Genomic DNA, 15970 nt, shown 5'->3' with positions numbered 1-15970 from the left:
CTTTTTTACTTTTTTTTTTCCTCATACAAAAAAACTGTGGCAGAAGCAGGTCCCATATGGTCTAGCGGTTAGGATTCCTGGTTTTCACCCAGGCGGCCCGGGTTCGACTCCCGGTATGGGAATGTGTTTTTTTTATAAACTTGCAGGCAAGTTCAAAGGAGGGTGAGGTCATTTGAAAGTGAAGCGGACGGAGTTCTAGTTGGTCTTTGTGGGTGAAAAGAAAGAAATCGGAAAACATCTGTTGTTAGCCATTTATTATATCCATTTTCTCAAGATCCCACTTGGCTTCAAAGCTAAACTCATCCCCATCTCCACTTTCTAACTCTATGATGCTAAGGAAGTCAACCAAACCTCGTGGCAAAAGATGGAAAAATTGCCTTGTGTGAGGATTAAACTCACAGTTTTCAGATTATTAAATTCATAGGCCGACCAGATCACTGCAGAGTTAAGCAGCTGAAGTTGGAGTTGTACTTTGTGGATGGAAAAAGAAAATCATTACCCCACAGCTTTAAGCCATTCATTTGGTCCACTTGCCTTCTAAGCTAAACTCATGCCCATCTCTTAAGGAATTCAGCAAAACCTCATGGCTAAAGACAAGAAAATTGCCCAGTTTTGTCTCTCATGGCTAAAGACAAGAAGTCAACCAAACCTCATGGCAAAAGATGGAAAAATTACCTTCTAAGCTAAACTCATGCCCATCTCTTAAGGAAATCAACAAAACCTCATGGCTAAAGACAAGAAAATTGCCCAGTTTTGTCTCTCATGGCTAAAGACAAGAAGTCAACCAAACCTCATGGCAAAAGATGGAAAAATTGCCCGGTGTGGGAATCAAACTCACAGTTTTCGGATTATTAAATTCATAGGCCGACCAGATCACTGTGAGGATCGAACTCACGACCTTCAAATTATGAGACTGACGCGCTACCTACTGCGCTAACGAGGCAAGTTGCATGGTGGTATGATCCAGTGCCAAGCGGATAATTCAAAAGAATACAAATTTTAGATCACTTTTTTACTTTTTTTTTTCCTCAAAAAAAAAAACAGTGGCAGAAGTAGGTCCCATATGGTCTAGCGGTTAGGATTCCTGGTTTTCACCCAGGCGGCCCGGGTTCGACTCCCGGTATGGGAATGTTTGTTTTTTTTATAAACTTGCAGGCAAGTTCAAAGGAGGGTGAGGTCATTTGAAAGTGAAGCGGACGGAGTTCTAGTTGGTCTTTGTGGGTGAAAAGAAAGAAATCGGAACACATCTGTTGTTAGCCATTTATTATATCGATTTTCTCAAGATCCCACTTGGCTTCAAAGCTAAACCCGTCCCCATCTCCACTTTCTAACTCTATGATGCTAAGGAAGTCAACCAAACCTCATGGCAAAAGATGGAAAAATTGCCTGGTGTGAGGATTAAACTCACAGTTTTCAGATTATTAAATTCATAGGCCGACCAGATCACTGCAGAGTTAAGCAGCTGGAGTTGGAGTTGTACTTTGTGGATGGAAAAAGAAAATCATTACCCCACAGCTTTAAGCCATTCATTTGGTCCACTTGCCTTCTAAGCTAAACTCATGCCCATCTCTTAAGGAATTCAGCAAAACCTCATGGCTAAAGACAAGAAAATTGCCCAGTTGTGTCTCTCATGGCTAAAGACAAGAAGTCAACCAAACCTCATGGCAAAAGATGGAAAAATTGCCCGGTGTGGGAATCAAACTCACAGTTTTCAGATTATTAAATTCATAGGCCGACCAGATCACTGCAGAGTTAAGCAGCTGGAGTTGGAGTTGTTCTTTGTGGATGAAAAAAGAAAATCATTACCCCACAGCTTTAAGCCATTCATTTGGTCCACTTGCCTTCTAAGCTAAACTCATGCCCATCTCTTAAGGACATCAACAAAACCTCATGGCTAAAGCCAAGAAAAATTGCCCCGTGTGAGGATCGAACTCACGACCTTCAGATTATGAGACTGACGCGCTACCTACTACGCTAACGAGGCAAGTGGCATGGTGGTATGATCCAGTGCCAAGTGGATAATTCAAAAGAATACAAATTTTAGATCACTTTTTTACTTTTTTTTTTTTCCTCCAACAAAAAAACTGTGGCAGAAGCAGGTCCCATATGGTCTAGCGGTTAGGATTCCTGGTTTTCACCCAGGCGGCCCGGGTTCGACTCCCGGTATGGGAATGTGTTTTTTTTATAAACTTGCAGGCAAGTTCAAAGGAGGGTGAGGTCATTTGAAAGTGAAGCGGACGGAGTTCTAGTTGGTCTTTGTGGGTGAAAAGAAAGAAATCGGAACACATCTGTTGTTAGCCATTTATTATATCCATTTTCTCAAGATCCCACTTGGCTTCAAAGCTAAACTCATCCCCATCTCCACTTTCTAACTCTATGATGCTAAGGAAGTCAACCAAACCTCATGGCAAAAGATGGAAAAATTGCCTGGTGTGAGGATTAAACTCACAGTTTTCAGATTATTAAATTCATAGGCCGACCAGATCACTGCAGAGTTAAGCAGCTGAAGTTGGAGTTGTACTTTGTGGATGGAAAAAGAAAATCATTACCCCACAGCTTTAAGCCATTCATTTGGTCCACTTGCCTTCTAAGCTAAACTCATGCCCATCTCTTAAGGAATTCAGCAAAACCTCATGGCTAAAGACAAGAAAATTGCCCAGTTTTGTCTCTCATGGCTAAAGACAAGAAGTCAACCAAACCTCATGGCAAAAGATGGAAAAATTACCTTCTAAGCTAAACTCATGCCCATCTCTTAAGGAAATCAACAAAACCTCATGGCTAAAGACAAGAAAATTGCCCAGTTTTGTCTCTCATGGCTAAAGACAAGAAGTCAACCAAACCTCATGGCAAAAGATGGAAAAATTGCCCGGTGTGGGAATCAAACTCACAGTTTTCAGATTATTAAATTCATAGGCCGACCAGATCACTGCAGAGTTAAGCAGCTGGAGTTGGAGTTGTTCTTTGTGGATGAAAAAAGAAAATCCTTACCCCACAGCTTTAAGCCATTCATTTGGTCCACTTGCCTTCTAAGCTAAACTCATGCCCATCTCTTAAGGAAATCAACCAAACCTCATGGCTAAAGCCAAGAAAAATAGCCCCGTGTGAGGATCGAACTCACGACCTTCAGATTATGAGACTGACGCGCTACCTACTGCGCTAACGAGGCAAGTGGCATGGTGGTATGATCCAGTGCCAAGCGGATAATTCAAAAGAATACAAATTTTAGATCACTTTTTTACTTTTTTTTTTCCTCATACAAAAAAACTGTGGCAGAAGCAGGTCCCATATGGTCTAGCGGTTAGGATTCCTGGTTTTCACCCAGGCGGCCCGGGTTTGACTCCCGGTATGGGAATGTGTTTTTTTTATAAACTTGCAGGCAAGTTCAAAGGAGGGTGAGGTCATTTGAAAGTGAAGCGGACGGAGTTCTAGTTGGTCTTTGTGGGTGAAAAGAAAGAAATCGGAAAACATCTGTTGTTAGCCATTTATTATATCCATTTTCTCAAGATCCCACTTGGCTTCAAAGCTAAACTCATCCCCATCTCCACTTTCTAACTCTATGATGCTAAGGAAGTCAACCAAACCTCGTGGCAAAAGATGGAAAAATTGCCTTGTGTGAGGATTAAACTCACAGTTTTCAGATTATTAAATTCATAGGCCGACCAGATCACTGCAGAGTTAAGCAGCTGAAGTTGGAGTTGTACTTTGTGGATGGAAAAAGAAAATCATTACCCCACAGCTTTAAGCCATTCATTTGGTCCACTTGCCTTCTAAGCTAAACTCATGCCCATCTCTTAAGGAATTCAGCAAAACCTCATGGCTAAAGACAAGAAAATTGCCCAGTTTTGTCTCTCATGGCTAAAGACAAGAAGTCAACCAAACCTCATGGCAAAAGATGGAAAAATTACCTTCTAAGCTAAACTCATGCCCATCTCTTAAGGAAATCAACAAAACCTCATGGCTAAAGACAAGAAAATTGCCCAGTTTTGTCTCTCATGGCTAAAGACAAGAAGTCAACCAAACCTCATGGCAAAAGATGGAAAAATTGCCCGGTGTGGGAATCAAACTCACAGTTTTCGGATTATTAAATTCATAGGCCGACCAGATCACTGCAGAGTTAAGAAGCTGGAGTTGGAGTTGTTCTTTGTGGATGAAAAAAGAAAATCATTACCCCACAGCTTTAAGCCATTCATTTGGTCCACTTGCCTTCTAAGCTAAACTCATGCCCATCTCTTAAGGAAATCAACAAAACCTCATGGCTAAAGCCAAGAAAAATTGCCCCGTGTGAGGATTGAACTCACGACCTTCAGATTATGAGACTGACGCGCTACCTACTGCGCTAACGAGGCAAGTGGCATGGTGGTATGATCCAGTGCCAAGCTGATAATTCAAAAGAATACAAATTTTAGATCACTTTTTTACTTTTTTTTTTTCCTCAAACAAAAAAACAGTGGCAGAAGTAGGTCCCAAATGGTCTAGCGGTTAGGATTCCTGGTTTTCACCCAGGCGGCCCGGGTTCGACTCCCGGTATGGGAATGTGTTTTTTTTATAAACTTGCAGGCAAGTTCAAAGGAGGGTGAGGTCATTGGAAAGTGAAGCGGATGGAGTTGTAGTTGGTCTTTGTGGGTGAAAAGAAAGAAATCGGAACACATCTGTTGTTAGCCATTTATTATATCGATTTTCTCAAGATCCCACTTGGGTTCAAAGCTAAACTCATCCCCATCTCCACTTTCTAACTCTATGATGCTAAGGAAGTCAACCAAACCTCATGGCAAAAGATGGAAAAATTGCCTGGTGTGAGGATTAAACTCACAGTTTTCAGATTATTAAATTCATAGGCCGACCAGATCACTGCAGAGTTAAGCAGCTGGAGTTGGAGTTGTACTTTGTGGATGGAAAAAGAAAATCATTACCCCACAGCTTTAAGCCATTCATTTGGTCCACTTGCCTTCTAAGCTAAACTCATGCCCATCTCTTAAGGAATTCAGCAAAACCTTATGGCTAAAGACAAGAAAATTGCCTAGTTTTGTCTCTCATGGCTAAAGACAAGAAGTCAACCAAACCTCATGGCAAAAGATGGAAAAATTACCTTCTAAGCTAAACTCATGCCCATCTCTTAAGGAAATCAACAAAACCTCATGGCTAAAGACAAGAAAATTGCCCAGTTTTGTCTCTCATGGCTAAAGACAAGAAGTCAACCAAACCTCATGGCAAAAGATGGAAAAATTGCCCGGTGTGGGAATCAAACTCACAGTTTTCAGATTATTAAATTCATAGGCCGACCAGATCACTGCAGAGTTAAGCAGCTGGAGTTGGAGTTGTTCTTTGTGGATGAAAAAAGAAAATCATTACCCCACAGTTTTAAGCCATTCATTTGGTCCACTTGCCTTCTAAGCTAAACTCATGCCCATCTCTTAAGGAAATCAACAAAACCTCATGGCTAAAGCCAAGAAAAATAGCCCCGTGTGAGGATTGAACTCACGACCTTCAGATTATGAGACTGACGCGCTACCTACTGCGCTAACGAGGCAAGTGGCATGGTGGTATGATCCAGTGCCAAGCTGATAATTCAAAAGAATACAAATTTTAGATCACTTTTTTACTTTTTTTTTCTTCATACAAAAAAACTGTGGCAGAAGCAGGTCCCATATGGTCTAGCGGTTAGGATTCCTGGTTTTCACCCAGGCGGCCCGGGTTCGACTCCCGGTATGGGAATGTGTTTTTTTTATAAACTTGCAGGCAAGTTCAAAGGAGGGTGAGGTCATTTGAAAGTGAAGCGGACGGCGTTCTAGTTGGTCTTTGTGGGTGAAAAGAAAGAAAGCGGAACACATCTGTTGTTAGCCATTTATTATATCCATTTTCTCAAGATCCCACTTGGCTTCAAAGCTAAACTGATCCCCATCTCCACTTTCTAACTCTATGATGCTAAGGAAGTCAACCAAACCTCATGGCAAAAGATGGAAAAATTGCCTGGTGTGAGGATTAAACTCACAGTTTTCATATTATTAAATTCATAGGCCGACCAGATCACTGCAGAGTTAAGCAGCTGGAGTTGGAGTTGTACTTTGTGGATGGAAAAAGAAAATCATTACCCCACAGCTTTAAGCCATTCATTTGGTCCACTTGCCTTCTAAGCTAAACTCATGCCCATCTCTTAAGGAATTCAGCGAAACCTCATGGCTAAAGACAAGAAAATTGCCCAGTTTTGTCTCTCATGGCTAAAGACAAGAAGTCAACCAAACCTCATGGCAAAAGATGGAAAAATTACCTTCTAAGCTAAACTCATGCCCATCTCTTAAGGAAATCAACAAAACCTCATGGCTAAAGACAAGAAAATTGCCCAGTTTTGTCTCTCATGGCTAAAGACAAGAAGTCAACCAAACCTCATGGCAAAAGATGGAAAAATTGCCCGGTGTGGGAATCAAACTCACAGTTTTCAGATTATTAAATTTATAGGCCGACCAGATCACTGCAGAGTTAAGCAGCTGGAGTTGGAGTTGTTCTTTGTGGATGAAAAAAGAAAATCCTTACCCCACAGCTTTAAGCCATTCATTTGGTCCACTTGCCTTCTAAGCTAAACTCATGCCCATCTCTTAAGGAAATCAACAAAACCTCATGGCTAAAGCCAAGAAAAATTGCCCCGTGTGAGGATCGAACTCACGACCTTCAGATTATGAGACTGACGCGCTACCTACTGCGCTAACGAGGCAAGTGGCATGGTTGTATGATCCAGTGCCAAGCGGATAATTCAAAAGAATACAAATTTTAGATCACTTTTTTACTTTTTTTTTTCCTCATACAAAAAAACTGTGGCAGAAGCAGGTCCCATATGGTCTAGCGGTTAGGATTCCTGGTTTTCACCCAGGCGGCCCGGGTTCGACTCCCGGTATGGGAATGTGTTTTTTTTATAAACTTGCAGGCAAGTTCAAAGGAGGGTGAGGTCATTTGAAAGTGAAGCGGACGGAGTTCTAGTTGGTCTTTGTGGGTGAAAATAAAGAAATCGGAACACATCTGTTGTTAGCCATTTATTATATCCATTTTCTCAAGATCCCACTTGGCTTCAAAGCTAAACTCATCCCCATCTCCACTTTCTAACTCTATGATGCTAAGGAAGTCAACCAAACCTCGTGGCAAAAGATGGAAAAATTGCCTGGTGTGAGGATTAAACTCACAGTTTTCAGATTATTAAATTCATAGGCCGACCAGATCACTGCAGAGTTAAGCAGCTGAAGTTGGAGTTGTACTTTGTGGATGGAAAAAGAAAATCATTACCCCACAGCTTTAAGCCATTCATTTGGTCCACTTGCCTTCTAAGCTAAACTCATGCCCATCTCTTAAGGAATTCAGCAAAACCTCATGGCTAAAGACAAGAAAATTGCCCAGTTTTGTCTCTCATGGCTAAAGACAAGAAGTCAACCAAACCTCATGGCAAAAGATGGAAAAATTACCTTCTAAGCTAAACTCATGCCCATCTCTTAAGGAAATCAACAAAACCTCATGGCTAAAGACAAGAAAATTGCCCAGTTTTGTCTCTCATGGCTAAAGACAAGAAGTCAACTAAACCTCATGGCAAAAGATGGAAAAATTGCCCGGTGTGGGAATCAAACTCACAGTTTTCAGATTATTAAATTCATAGGCCGACCAGATCACTGCAGAGTTAAGCAGCTGGAGTTGGAGTTGTTCTTTGTGGATGAAAAAAGAAAATCATTACCCCACAGCTTTAAGCCATTCATTTGGTCCACTTGCCTTCTAAGCTAAACTCATGCCCATCTCTTAAGGAAATCAACAAAACCTCATGGCTAAAGCCAAGAAAAATTGCCCCGTGTGAGGATCGAACTCACGACCTTCAGATTATGAGACTGACGCGCTACCTACTGCGCTAACGAGGCAAGTGGCATGGTGGTTTGATCCAGTGCCAAGTGGATAATTCAAAAGAATACAAATTTTAGATCACTTTTTTACTTTTTTTTTCCTCATACAAAAAAACTGTGGCAGAAGCAGGTCCCATATGGTCTAGCGGTTAGGATTCCTGGTTTTCACCCAGGCGGCCCGGGTTCGACTCCCGGTATGGGAATGTGTTTTTTTTATAAACTTGCAGGCAAGTTCAAAGGAGGGTGAGGTCATTTGAAAGTGAAGCGGACGGAGTTCTAGTTGGTCTTTGTGGGTGAAAAGAAAGAAATCGGAACACATCTGTTGTTAGCCATTTATTATATCCATTTTCTCAAGATCCCACTTGGCTTCAAAGCTAAACTCATCCCCATCTCCACTTTCTAACTCTATGATGCTAAGGAAGTCAACCAAACCTCATGGCAAAAGATGGAAAAATTGCCTGGTGTGAGGATTAAACTCACAGTTTTCAGATTATTAAATTCATAGGCCGACCAGATCACTGCAGAGTTAAGCAGCTGGAGTTGGAGTTGTACTTTGTGGATGGAAAAAGAAAATCACTACCCCACAGCTTTAAGCCATTCATTTGGTCCACTTGCCTTCTAAGCTAAACTCATGCCCATCTCTTAAGGAATTCAGCAAAACCTCATGGCTAAAGACAAGAAAATTGCCCAGTTTTGTCTCTCATGGCTAAAGACAAGAAGTCAACCAAACCTCATGGCAAAAGATGGAAAAATTACCTTCTAAGCTAAACTCATGCCCATCTCTTAAGGAAATCAACAAAACCTCATGGCTAAAGACAAGAAAATTGCCCAGTTTTGTCTCTCATGGCTAAAGACAAGAAGTCAACCAAACCTCATGGCAAAAGATGGAAAAATTGCCCGGTGTGGGAATCAAACTCACAGTTTTCAGATTATTAAATTCATAGGCCGACCAGATCACTGCAGAGTTAAGCAGCTGGAGTTGGAGTTGTTCTTTGTGGATGAAAAAAGAAAATCATTACCCCACAGCTTTAAGCCATTCATTTGGTCCACTTGCCTTCTAAGCTAAACTCATGCCCATCTCTTAAGGAAATCAACAAAACCTCATGGCTAAAGCCAAGAAAAATTGCCCCGTGTGAGGATCGAACTCACGACCTTCAGATTATGAGACTGACGCACTACCTACTGCGCTAACGAGGCAAGTGGCATGGTGGTTTGATCCAGTGCCAAGCGGATAATTCAAAAGAATACAAATTTTAGATCACTTTTTTACTTTTTTTTTCCTCATACAAAAAAACTGTGGCAGAAGCAGGTCCCATATGGTCTAGCGGTTAGGATTCCTGGTTTTCACCCAGGCGGCCCGGGTTCGACTCCCGGTATGGGAATGTGTTTTTTTTATAAACTTGCAGGCAAGTTCAAAGGAGGGTGAGGTCATTTGAAAGTGAAGCGGACGGAGTTCTAGTTGGTCTTTGTGGGTGAAAAGAAAGAAATCGGAACACATCTGTTGTTAGCCATTTATTATATCCATTTTCTCAAGATCCCACTTGGCTTTTAAGCTAAACTCATCCCCATCTCCACTTTCTAACTCTATGATGCTAAGGAAGTCAACCAAACCTCATGGCAAAAGATGGAAAAATTGCCTGGTGTGAGGATTAAACTCACAGTTTTCAGATTATTAAATTCATAGGCCGACCAGATCACTGCAGAGTTAAGCAGCTGAAGTTGGAGTTGTACTTTGTGGATGGAAAAAGAAAATCACTACCCCACAGCTTTAAGCCATTCATTTGGTCCACTTGCCTTCTAAGCTAAACTCATGCCCATCTCTTAAGGAATTCAGCAAAACCTCATGGCTAAAGACAAGAAAATTGCCCAGTTTTGTCTCTCATGGCTAAAGACAAGAAGTCAACCAAACCTCATGGCAAAAGATGGAAAAATTACCTTCTAAGCTAAACTCATGCCCATCTCTTAAGGAAATCAACAAAACCTTATGGCTAAAGACAAGAAAATTGCCCAGTTTTGTCTCTCATGGCTAAAGACAAGAAGTCAACCAAACCTCATGGCAAAAGATGGAAAAATTGCCCGGTGTGGGAATCAAACTCACAGTTTTCAGATTATTAAATTCATAGGCCGACCAGATCACTGCAGAGTTAAGCAGCTGGAGTTGGAGTTGTTCTTTGTGGATGAAAAAAGAAAATCCTTACCCCACAGCTTTAAGCCATTCATTTGGTCCACTTGCCTTCTAAGCTAAACTCATGCCCATCTCTTAAGGAAATCAACAAAACCTCATGGCTAAAGCCAAGAAAAATTGCCCCGTGTGAGGATCGAACTCACGACCTTCAGATTATGAGACTGACGCGCTACCTACTGCGCTAACGAGGCAAGTGGCATGGTTGTATGATCCAGTGCCAAGCGGATAATTCAAAAGAATACAAATTTTAGATCACTTTTTTACTTTTTTTTTTCCTCATACAAAAAAACTGTGGCAGAAGCAGGTCCCATATGGTCTAGCGGTTAGGATTCCTGGTTTTCACCCAGGCGGCCCGGGTTCGACTCCCGGTATGGGAATGTGTTTTTTTTATAAACTTGCAGGCAAGTTCAAAGGAGGGTGAGGTCATTTGAAAGTGAAGCGGACGGAGTTCTAGTTGGTCTTTGTGGGTGAAAAGAAAGAAATCGGAACACATCTGTTGTTAGCCATTTATTATATCCATTTTCTCAAGATCCCACTTGGCTTCAAAGCTAAACTCATCCCCATCTCCACTTTCTAACTCTATGATGCTAAGGAAGTCAACCAAACCTCGTGGCAAAAGATGGAAAAATTGCCTGGTGTGAGGATTAAACTCACAGTTTTCAGATTATTAAATTCATAGGCCGACCAGATCACTGCAGAGTTAAGCAGCTGAAGTTGGAGTTGTACTTTGTGGATGGAAAAAGAAAATCATTACCCCACAGCTTTAAGCCATTCATTTGGTCCACTTGCCTTCTAAGCTAAACTCATGCCCATCTCTTAAGGAATTCAGCAAAACCTCATGGCTAAAGACAAGAAAATTGCCCAGTTTTGTCTCTCATGGCTAAAGACAAGAAGTCAACCAAACCTCATGGCAAAAGATGGAAAAATTACCTTCTAAGCTAAACTCATGCCCATCTCTTAAGGAAATCAACAAAACCTCATGGCTAAAGACAAGAAAATTGCCCAGTTTTGTCTCTCATGGCTAAAGACAAGAAGTCAACCAAACCTCATGGCAAAAGATGGAAAAATTGCCCGGTGTGGGAATCAAACTCACAGTTTTCAGATTATTAAATTCATAGGCCGACCAGATCACTGCAGAGTTAAGCAGCTGGAGTTGGAGTTGTTCTTTGTGGATGAAAAAAGAAAATCATTACCCCACAGTTTTAAGCCATTCATTTGGTCCACTTGCCTTCTAAGCTAAACTCATGCCCATCTCTTAAGGAAATTAACAAAACCTCATGGCTAAAGCCAAGAAAAATAGCCCCGTGTGAGGATTGAACTCACGACCTTCAGATTATGAGACTGACGCGCTACCTACTGCGCTAACGAGGCAAGTGGCATGGTGGTATGATCCAGTGCCAAGCTGATAATTCAAAAGAATACAAATTTTAGATCACTTTTTTACTTTTTTTTTCCTCATACAAAAAAACTGTGGCAGAAGCAGGTCCCATATGGTCTTGCGGTTAGGATTCCTGGTTTTCACCCAGGCGGCCCGGGTTCGACTCCCGGTATGGGAATGAGTTTTTTTTATAAACTTGCAGGCAAGTTCAAAGGAGGGTGAGGTCATTTGAAAGTGAAGCGGACGGAGTTCTAGTTGGTCTTTGTGGGTGAAAAGAAAGAAATTGGAACACATCTGTTGTTAGCCATTTATTATATCCATTTTCTCAAGATCCCACTTGGCTTCAAAGCTAAACTCATCCCCATCTCCACTTTCTAACTCTATGATGCTAAGGAAGTCAACCAAACCTCGTGGCAAAAGATGGAAAAATTGCCTGGTGTGAGGATTAAACTCACAGTTTTCAGATTATTAAATTCATAGGCCGACCAGATCACTGCAGAGTTAAGCAGCTGGAGTTGGAGTTGTACTTTGTGGATGGAAAAAGAAAATCATTACCCCACAGCTTTAAGCCATTCATTTGGTCCACTTGCCTTCTAAGCTAAACTCATGCCCATCTCTTAAGGAATTCAGCAAAACCTCATGGCTAAAGACAAGAAAATTGCCCAGTTTTGTCTCTCATGGCTAAAGACAAGAAGTCAACCAAACCTCATGGCAAAAGATGGAAAAATTACCTTCTAAGCTAAACTCATGCCCATCTCTTAAGGAAATCAACAAAACCTCATGGCTAAAGACAAGAAAATTGCCCAGTTTTGTCTCTCATGGCTAAAGACAAGAAGTCAACCAAACCTCATGGCAAAAGATGGAAAAATTGCCCGGTGTGGGAATCAAACTCACAGTTTTCAGATTATTAAATTCATAGGCCGACCAGATCACTGCAGAGTTAAGCAGCTGGAGTTGGAGTTGTTCTTTGTGGATGAAAAAAGAAAATCATTACCCCACAGCTTTAAGCCATTCATTTGGTCCACTTGCCTTCTAAGCTAAACTCATGCCCATCTCTTAAGGAAATCAACAAAACCTCATGGCTAAAGCCAAGAAAAATTGCCCCGTGTTAGGATCGAACTCACGACCTTCAGATTATGAGACTGACGCGCTACCTACTACGCTAACGAGGCAAGTGGCATGGTGGTATGATCCAGTGCCAAGCGGATAATTCAAAAGAATACAAATTTTAGATCACTTTTTTACTTTTTTTTTTTCCTCCAACAAAAAAACTGTGGCAGAAGCAGGTCCCATATGGTCTAGCGGTTAGGGTTCCTGGCTTTCACCCAGGCGGCCCGGGTTCGACTCCCGGTATGGGAATGTGTTTTTTTTATAAACTTGCAGGCAAGTTCAAAGGAGGGTGAGGTCATTTGAAAGTGAAGCGGACGGAGTTGTAGTTGGTCTTTGTGGGTGAAAAGAAAGAAATCGGAACACATCTGTTGTTAGCCATTTATTATATCCATTTTCTCAAGATCCCACTTGGCTTCAAAGCTAAACTCATCCCCATCTCCACTTTCTAACTCTATGATGCTAAGGAAGTCAACCAAACCTCATGGCAAAAGATGGAAAAATTGCCTGGTGTGAGGATTAAACTCACAGTTTTCAGATTATTAAATTCATAGGCCGACCAGATCACTGCAGAGTTAAGCAGCTGAAGTTGGAGTTGTACTTTGTGGATGGAAAAAGAAAATCATTACCCCACAGCTTTAAGCCATTCATTTGGTCCACTTGCCTTCTAAGCTAAACTCATGCCCATCTCTTAAGGAATTCAGCAAAACCTCATGGCTAAAGACAAGAAAATTGCCCAGTTTTGTCTCTCATGGCTAAAGACAAGAAGTCAACCAAACCTCATGGCAAAAGATGGAAAAATTACCTTCTAAGCTAAACTCATGCCCATCTCTTAAGGAAATCAACAAAACCTCATGGCTAAAGACAAGAAAATTGCCCAGTTTTGTCTCTCATGGCTAAAGACAAGAAGTCAACCAAACCTCATGGCAAAAGATGGAAAAATTGCCCGGTGTGGGAATCAAACTCACAGTTTTCAGATTATTAAATTCATAGGCCGACCAGATCACTGCAGAGTTAAGCAGCTGGAGTTGGAGTTGTACTTTGTGGATGGAAAAAGAAAATCACTACCCCACAGCTTTAAGCCATTCATTTGGTCCACTTGCCTTCTAAGCTAAACTCATGCCCATCTCTTAAGGAATTCAGCAAAACCTCATGGCTAAAGACAAGAAAATTGCCCAGTTGTGTCTCTCATGGCTAAAGACAAGAAGTCAACCAAACCTCATGGCAAAAGATGGAAAAATTGCCCAAAGTGAGGATCAAACTCACAGTTTTCAGATTATTAAATTCATAGGCCGACCAGATCACTGCAGAGTTAAGCAGCTAGAGTTGGAGTTGTTCTTTGTGGATGAAAAAAGAAAATCCTTACCCGACAGCTTTAAGCCATTCATTTGGTCCACTTGCCTTCTAAGCTAAACTCATGCCCATCTCTTAAGGAAATCAACAAAACCTCATGGCTAAAGCCAAGAAAAATTGCCCTGTGTGAGGATCGAACTCACGACCTTCAGATTATGAGACTGAAGCGCTACCTACTGCGCTAACGAGGCAAGTGGCATGGTGGTATGATCCAGTGCCAAGTGGATAATTCAAAAGAATACAAATTTTAGATCACTTTTTTACTTTTTTTTTCCTCATACAAAAAAACTGTGGCAGAAGCAGGTCCCATATGGTCTAGCGGTTAGGATTCCTGGTTTTCACCCAGGCGGCCCGGGTTCGACTCCCGGTATGGGAATGTGTTTTTTTTATAAACTTGCAGGCAAGTTCAAAGGAGGGTGAGGTCATTTGAAAGTGAAGCGGACGGCGTTCTAGTTGGTCTTTGTGGGTGAAAAGAAAGAAATCGGAACACATCTGTTGTTAGCCATTTATTATATCCATTTTCTCAAGATCCCACTTGGCTTCAAAGCTAAACTCATCCCCATCTCCACTTTCTAACTCTATGATGCTAAAGAAGGCAACCAAACCTCATGGCAAAAGATGGAAAAATTGCCTGGTGTGAGGATTAAACTCACAGTTTTCAGATTATTAAATTCATAGGCCGACCAGATCACTGCAGAGTTAAGCAGCTGAAGTTGGAGTTGTACTTTGTGGATGGAAAAAGAAAATCATTACCCCACAGCTTTAAGCCATTCATTTGGTCCACTTGCCTTCTAAGCTAAACTCATGCCCATCTCTTAAGGAATTCAGCAAAACCTCATGGCTAAAGACAAGAAAATTGCCCAGTTTTGTCTCTCATGGCTAAAGACAAGAAGTCAACCAAACCTCATGGCAAAAGATGGAAAAATTACCTTCTAAGCTAAACTCATGCCCATCTCTTAAGGAAATCAACAAAACCTCATGGCTAAAGACAAGAAAATTGCCCAGTTTTGTCTCTCATGGCTAAAGACAAGAAGTCAACCAAACCTCATGGCAAAAGATGGAAAAATTGCCCGGTGTGGGAATCAAACTCACAGTTTTCAGATTATTAAATTCATAGGCCGACCAGATCACTGCAGAGTTAAGCAGCTGGAGTTGGAGTTGTTCTTTGTGGATGAAAAAAGAAAATCCTTACCCCACAGCTTTAAGCCATTCATTTGGTCCACTTGCCTTCTAAGCTAAACTCATGCCCATCTCTTAAGGAAATCAACAAAACCTCATGGCTAAAGCCAAGAAAAATTGCCCTGTGTGAGGATCGAACTCACGACCTTCAGATTATGAGACTGAAGCGCTACCTACTGCGCTAACGAGGCAAGTGGCATGGTGGTATGATCCAGTGCCAAGTGGATAATTCAAAAGAATACAAATTTTAGATCACTTTTTTACTTTTTTTTTCCTCATACAAAAAAACTGTGGCAGAAGCAGGTCCCATATGGTCTAGCGGTTAGGATTCCTGGTTTTCACCCAGGCGGCCCGGGTTCGACTCCCGGTATGGGAATGTGTTTTTTTTATAAACTTGCAGGCAAGTTCAAAGGAGGGTGAGGTCATTTGAAAGTGAAGCGGACGGCGTTCTAGTTGGTCTTTGTGGGTGAAAAGAAAGAAATCGGAACACATCTGTTGTTAGCCATTTATTATATCCATTTTCTCAAGATCCCACTTGGCTTCAAAGCTAAACTCATCCCCATCTCCACTTTCTAACTCTATGATGCTAAAGAAGGCAACCAAACCTCATGGCAAAAGATGGAAAAATTGCCTGGTGTGAGGATTAAACTCACAGTTTTCAGATTATTAAATTCATAGGCCGACCAGATCACTGCAGAGTTAAGCAGCTGAAGTTGGAGTTGTACTTTGTGGATGGAAAAAGAAAATCATTACCCCACAGCTTTAAGCCATTCATTTGGTCCACTTGCCTTCTAAGCTAAACTCATGCCCATCTCTTAAGGAATTCAGCAAAACCTCATGGCTAAAGACAAGAAAATTGCCCAGTTTTGTCTCTCATGGCTAAAGACAAGAAGTCAACCA

At 41.5% G+C, this 15970-nt stretch overlaps 25 non-coding genes across 25 annotated transcripts; 14 read left to right on the top strand and 11 right to left on the bottom strand.

Annotated features, from left to right (window-relative positions):
* Window positions 1-50: 50 nt before the first annotated feature.
* TRNAE-UUC (transfer RNA glutamic acid (anticodon UUC)) lies at window positions 51-122 on the top strand. Its single transcript has one exon. It is a non-coding gene; the product is annotated as a tRNA-Glu (tRNA).
* A 935-nt stretch (window positions 123-1057) lies between these two features.
* TRNAE-UUC (transfer RNA glutamic acid (anticodon UUC)) lies at window positions 1058-1129 on the top strand. Its single transcript has one exon. It is a non-coding gene; the product is annotated as a tRNA-Glu (tRNA).
* A 782-nt stretch (window positions 1130-1911) lies between these two features.
* TRNAM-CAU (transfer RNA methionine (anticodon CAU)) lies at window positions 1912-1984 on the bottom strand. Its single transcript has one exon. It is a non-coding gene; the product is annotated as a tRNA-Met (tRNA).
* A 116-nt stretch (window positions 1985-2100) lies between these two features.
* On the top strand, window positions 2101-2172 carry TRNAE-UUC (transfer RNA glutamic acid (anticodon UUC)). The gene has a single exon. It is a non-coding gene; the product is annotated as a tRNA-Glu (tRNA).
* Window positions 2173-3093: 921 nt separating this feature from the next.
* On the bottom strand, window positions 3094-3166 carry TRNAM-CAU (transfer RNA methionine (anticodon CAU)). The gene has a single exon. It is a non-coding gene; the product is annotated as a tRNA-Met (tRNA).
* A 114-nt stretch (window positions 3167-3280) lies between these two features.
* On the top strand, window positions 3281-3352 carry TRNAE-UUC (transfer RNA glutamic acid (anticodon UUC)). Its single transcript has one exon. It is a non-coding gene; the product is annotated as a tRNA-Glu (tRNA).
* A 921-nt stretch (window positions 3353-4273) lies between these two features.
* TRNAM-CAU (transfer RNA methionine (anticodon CAU)) lies at window positions 4274-4346 on the bottom strand. Its single transcript has one exon. It is a non-coding gene; the product is annotated as a tRNA-Met (tRNA).
* A 115-nt stretch (window positions 4347-4461) lies between these two features.
* TRNAE-UUC (transfer RNA glutamic acid (anticodon UUC)) lies at window positions 4462-4533 on the top strand. Its single transcript has one exon. It is a non-coding gene; the product is annotated as a tRNA-Glu (tRNA).
* Window positions 4534-5454: 921 nt separating this feature from the next.
* TRNAM-CAU (transfer RNA methionine (anticodon CAU)) lies at window positions 5455-5527 on the bottom strand. Its single transcript has one exon. It is a non-coding gene; the product is annotated as a tRNA-Met (tRNA).
* A 113-nt stretch (window positions 5528-5640) lies between these two features.
* TRNAE-UUC (transfer RNA glutamic acid (anticodon UUC)) lies at window positions 5641-5712 on the top strand. Its single transcript has one exon. It is a non-coding gene; the product is annotated as a tRNA-Glu (tRNA).
* A 921-nt stretch (window positions 5713-6633) lies between these two features.
* On the bottom strand, window positions 6634-6706 carry TRNAM-CAU (transfer RNA methionine (anticodon CAU)). Its single transcript has one exon. It is a non-coding gene; the product is annotated as a tRNA-Met (tRNA).
* Window positions 6707-6820: 114 nt separating this feature from the next.
* Window positions 6821-6892, top strand: TRNAE-UUC (transfer RNA glutamic acid (anticodon UUC)). The gene has a single exon. It is a non-coding gene; the product is annotated as a tRNA-Glu (tRNA).
* A 921-nt stretch (window positions 6893-7813) lies between these two features.
* TRNAM-CAU (transfer RNA methionine (anticodon CAU)) lies at window positions 7814-7886 on the bottom strand. The gene has a single exon. It is a non-coding gene; the product is annotated as a tRNA-Met (tRNA).
* A 113-nt stretch (window positions 7887-7999) lies between these two features.
* On the top strand, window positions 8000-8071 carry TRNAE-UUC (transfer RNA glutamic acid (anticodon UUC)). The gene has a single exon. It is a non-coding gene; the product is annotated as a tRNA-Glu (tRNA).
* A 921-nt stretch (window positions 8072-8992) lies between these two features.
* TRNAM-CAU (transfer RNA methionine (anticodon CAU)) lies at window positions 8993-9065 on the bottom strand. The gene has a single exon. It is a non-coding gene; the product is annotated as a tRNA-Met (tRNA).
* A 113-nt stretch (window positions 9066-9178) lies between these two features.
* Window positions 9179-9250, top strand: TRNAE-UUC (transfer RNA glutamic acid (anticodon UUC)). The gene has a single exon. It is a non-coding gene; the product is annotated as a tRNA-Glu (tRNA).
* A 921-nt stretch (window positions 9251-10171) lies between these two features.
* On the bottom strand, window positions 10172-10244 carry TRNAM-CAU (transfer RNA methionine (anticodon CAU)). Its single transcript has one exon. It is a non-coding gene; the product is annotated as a tRNA-Met (tRNA).
* Window positions 10245-10358: 114 nt separating this feature from the next.
* TRNAE-UUC (transfer RNA glutamic acid (anticodon UUC)) lies at window positions 10359-10430 on the top strand. Its single transcript has one exon. It is a non-coding gene; the product is annotated as a tRNA-Glu (tRNA).
* Window positions 10431-11351: 921 nt separating this feature from the next.
* On the bottom strand, window positions 11352-11424 carry TRNAM-CAU (transfer RNA methionine (anticodon CAU)). The gene has a single exon. It is a non-coding gene; the product is annotated as a tRNA-Met (tRNA).
* Window positions 11425-11537: 113 nt separating this feature from the next.
* TRNAE-UUC (transfer RNA glutamic acid (anticodon UUC)) lies at window positions 11538-11609 on the top strand. The gene has a single exon. It is a non-coding gene; the product is annotated as a tRNA-Glu (tRNA).
* Window positions 11610-12718: 1109 nt separating this feature from the next.
* Window positions 12719-12790, top strand: TRNAE-UUC (transfer RNA glutamic acid (anticodon UUC)). The gene has a single exon. It is a non-coding gene; the product is annotated as a tRNA-Glu (tRNA).
* Window positions 12791-14009: 1219 nt separating this feature from the next.
* On the bottom strand, window positions 14010-14082 carry TRNAM-CAU (transfer RNA methionine (anticodon CAU)). The gene has a single exon. It is a non-coding gene; the product is annotated as a tRNA-Met (tRNA).
* Window positions 14083-14195: 113 nt separating this feature from the next.
* On the top strand, window positions 14196-14267 carry TRNAE-UUC (transfer RNA glutamic acid (anticodon UUC)). Its single transcript has one exon. It is a non-coding gene; the product is annotated as a tRNA-Glu (tRNA).
* A 921-nt stretch (window positions 14268-15188) lies between these two features.
* On the bottom strand, window positions 15189-15261 carry TRNAM-CAU (transfer RNA methionine (anticodon CAU)). The gene has a single exon. It is a non-coding gene; the product is annotated as a tRNA-Met (tRNA).
* Window positions 15262-15374: 113 nt separating this feature from the next.
* TRNAE-UUC (transfer RNA glutamic acid (anticodon UUC)) lies at window positions 15375-15446 on the top strand. The gene has a single exon. It is a non-coding gene; the product is annotated as a tRNA-Glu (tRNA).
* The last annotated feature ends 524 nt before the right edge of the window (window positions 15447-15970 follow it).

Source organism: Hyla sarda, chromosome 4 (genome assembly GCF_029499605.1).
Source record: "Hyla sarda isolate aHylSar1 chromosome 4, aHylSar1.hap1, whole genome shotgun sequence".
Taxonomy (NCBI): Eukaryota; Metazoa; Chordata; class Amphibia; order Anura; family Hylidae; genus Hyla; species Hyla sarda.
This window is presented reverse-complemented; position numbering and strand designations above follow the sequence as displayed.